Below are 4181 nucleotides of genomic sequence, written 5' to 3' on the forward strand. Positions count from 1 at the left end.
TAGTCCTTATGACACTGCAACACCTGATGGGCTCCCATTAGTAGGATACTGGTAAATTGCCATTGCATATGTGTGAGGACTCAGCAAATATGTATTTAGAGCTGACCGTCTAAATTCCTTCTGTATGATTGTTTGAAAATGAGGCGAATAGTGCAATTGACAGATATGTATGACCTCCTAGCTATTACCGTATCTCACTTCTGCTTTTCATCCATCATACCATTTGGCATAGGGTGGAGAATGAGAGAGTGAGTCACTAGCGTGAGGTCAGAAGGAAGAAGAAAAGAGCAGTCTGGAGTGCTGTGCCTACTAGTAAGACTCTGTTGCTATTGCCTTGCAGAGCCTATACTTTAGTGAGTCCACAACAGACGACACACTCTTGAAAAAGTATTCAAAGTTGTCAATTAAACATTACAATGCACCTGTAATATAAATTAATGACACATGCCTCCCTTGTAGGAGATATAGCACAGTTTATGTCACATAGTCTGGAACTATGCATATATGGTAGATATACAGTATATACCAGATAGAAATAGCATGTGTAGGTTATAATACCCTGTTACCAAAACAATTGTTTCAGCTTTTACTGCCCCTGCAGTTAATATGTATCAGATGTAATCTGCCATATGCAGGATATCTGTAATTAGTACTGCTTGTTAAATTGTCCACATAGGACTTCAAATAGTCTAATTATAAAGACTAGCAAATTCTGGGTCTATCAAAAAACTTGCGCATTTGATATAGCAGTAAACCTGTGTGGACCTTATGGCTTGTGTCCCCTAAAAAAAGGGGGATACAGCACACTTATGTCACACAGTCAAGAAATATATAACTATATACTTGACCTTGGTATATATTACATCAAAAAAAGGGAACAGATATCTGACACAAACAGATATATCTGTTGCACTGTTTCAAATATTGCCTCTATCTGTTCAAATACCTATCTTATACAGTAAAGAAAAAAACTGTCCAAAAACAGTATCACAGCCAGACATCTATTAACCAGTTTGTGTTTAAACATCACAGTATACAGCATATGACTGGATTTCTTTGAAACAGTCTGTCAATTAAATGAATGTTCTATTTTACTCTGACTGTGATAACCCAGCTGCACAAATCAGCCACAAGCGCTTAATATAGCCGCACATCTGTGCATTGGCTCAAATCAGCGCACCATGGCCCTCATTCCGAGTTGTTCGCTCGGTAATTTTCTTCGCATTGCAGCGATTTTCCGCAAACTGCGCATGCGCAATGTTCGCACTGCGACTGCCCCAAGTAAATTTGCTAAGAAGTTTGGTATTTTACTCACGGCATTACGAGGTTTTTTCTTCGTTCTGGTGATCGGAGTGTGATTGACAGGAAGTGGGTGTTTCTGGGCGGAAACTGACCGTTTTATGGGAGTGTGTGATAAAACGCTGCCGTTTCTGGGAAAAACGCGGGAGTGGCTGGAGAAACGGGGGAGTGTCTGGGCGAACGCTGGATGTGTTTGTGACATCAAACCAGGATCGACAAGCACTGAACTGATCGCACCGGAAGAGTAAGTCTCGAGCTACTCAGAAACTGCACAGAGAAATGTTTTCGCAATATTGCGAATCTTTCGTTTGAAATTCTGCTAAGCTAAGATTCACTCCCAGTAGGCGGCGGCTTAGCGTGTGCAATGCTGCTAAAAGCAGCTTGCGAGCGAACAACTCGGAATGAGGGCCCATAATATCACACCATTAAGGATTAATATGCATGCAAAACATATCATATAATTTATCCCTTGAATTTATTGCATAAAGCCCGCGATCGGGAAGAGTGTGACTTAAGGTGCATGTCACAAATTTATTTAAGCATATTTATATGCAATAAATTCAAGGGATAAATTATCTGATATGTTTTGCATGCATATTAATCCTTAATGGTGTGATATTATGGTGCGCTGATTTGAGCCAATGCACAGATGTGCGGCTATATTAAGCGCTTGTGGCTGATTTGTGCAGCTGGGTTATCACAGTCAGAGTAAAATAGAACGTTCATTTAATTGACAGACTGTTTCAAAGAAACCCAGTCATGTGCTGTATACTGTGATGTTTAAACACGAACTGGTTAATAGATGTCTGGCTGTGATACTGTTTTTGGACAGTTTTTTTCTTTACTGTATGAGATAGGTATTTGAACAGATAGAGGCAATATTTGAAACAGTGCAACAGATATATCTGTTTGTGTCAGATATATGTTCCCTTTTTTTGATGTAATATATACCAAGGTCAAGTATATATTTATATATTTCTTGACTGTGTGACATAAGTGTGCTGTATCCCCCTTTTTTTAGGGGACACAAGCCATAAGGTCCACACAGGTTTACTGCTATATCAAATGCGCAGGTTTTTTGATAGACCCAGAATTTGCTAGTCTTTATAATTAGACTATTTGAAGTCCTATGTGGACAATTTAACAAGCAGTACTAATTACAGATATCCTGCATATGGCAGATTACATCTGATACATATTAACTGCAGGGGCAGTAAAAGCTGAAACAATTGTTTTGGTAACAGGGTATTATAACCTACACATGCTATTTCTATCTGGTATATACTGTATATCTACCATATATGCATAGTACCAGACTATGTGACATAAACTGTGCTATATCTCCTACAAGGGAGGCATGTGTCATTAATTTATATTACAGGTGCATTCAAATGTTTAATTGACAACTTTGAATACTTTTTCAAGAGTGTGTCGTCTGTTGTGGACTCACTAAAGTATAGGCTCTGCAAGGCAATAGCAACAGAGTCTTACTAGTAGGCACAGCACCCAAGACTGCTCTTTTCTTCTTCCTTCTGACCTCACGCTAGTGACTCACACTCTCATTCTCCACCCTATGCCAAATGGTATGATGGATGAAAAGCAGAAGTGAGATACGGTAATAGCTAGGAGGTCATACATATCTGTCAATTGCACTATTCGCCTCATTTTCAAACAATCATACAGAAGGAATTTAGACGGTCAGCTCTAAATACATATTTGCTGAGTCCTCACACATATGCAATGGCAATTCACCAGTATCCTACTAATGGGAGCCCAACAGGTGTTGCAGTGTCATAAGGACTACATTGCGGCCATACTCCATTGGATAAGCCCAAACCCTTCCGAACTTGGAAGCCAAGCAGTGGAAGGCCGGACTAGTACCAGGATAGGGGACTACTTGGGAACATCCTGGTGCTGCAAGACAATATTGTCCATCAAGGCATATATCAACCCTTTAGGGCATTCTATTTTGGATTGTAGAGAGGACTGGGAAAGTGCATGGGAAACCGGAATGAACCAATGATTTAATTCCCTGCGATTATTTCTTCCCAATGGGATATATGCAGGCTGAATGAGGGTTCATACAAATATTGCACAAATTCTTTATAACTATAGCTAAAGCTAGTTCACCCTTCTTTAGTTAGTATTTAACTAATAAATGCATAAGATGTATAGCCCATATATTTTCGCATTTTAATTATTCGTTTTCAGAGGAAACTCCGCTATTTTTAGATAGTACTAAATAAAATTTATAAATCTTATCTGTGTATTGCAATGTAACATATTAATCTTCCAAAATAAGAGTGCTTCCCAAAAAGAGTCATTTGTTTCTTTTCTTCTGCTGTTCATGTTATATATCCAGACTCTGGGGAGCACCGCCGATGGTAATCCAAAACACATCAAATAGGCAACCTTTTCTTGCCAATGAATACCTTAATAAAGGAATTTCCTGTATATTAAAAGTCGGAAGACATTCATTATATCACCTCATTAATTAATTAATATAACCTGTGCGGCTTCCATGCCAATTCCCATTACATGACACTTAAGTATTCTACCTGCCTTTTTAGTCAGTGTTAGTAAGAGAGTGCATTTAGTCAGGGGTTTATAGTACAATTAGTAATAAAAAGAGGCGATCTTCCAGCGCTGCTATATACAAGTTCCAGATCCGTGTGTATTCCTGTTCCTCAAACAGAGAACATAATATACAACATATCTATTAGCGGGTATTAATGTTTCCACAGATGACTCCCAAGGTCACTACTCTTAGTGACTGACCTGTGCTAAATGAGATGCATTCCCATAAAGGTTTCTTTCACACTTCATAAATCAACAGCCTTCTAACCCACGGCCTATCAGCACCATGCTTACCTTTATGATAA

General features: G+C 38.9%; 1 pseudogene; it reads left to right on the forward strand.

Annotated features, from left to right (window-relative positions):
• The first annotated feature begins 3102 nt into the window (after positions 1-3102).
• Positions 3103-3222, forward strand: LOC134895706 (5S ribosomal RNA; annotated as a pseudogene).
• Positions 3223-4181: the final 959 nt, after the last annotated feature.

This window comes from Pseudophryne corroboree, chromosome 3 (genome assembly GCF_028390025.1).
Source record: "Pseudophryne corroboree isolate aPseCor3 chromosome 3, aPseCor3.hap2, whole genome shotgun sequence".
Taxonomy (NCBI): domain Eukaryota; kingdom Metazoa; phylum Chordata; class Amphibia; order Anura; family Myobatrachidae; genus Pseudophryne; species Pseudophryne corroboree.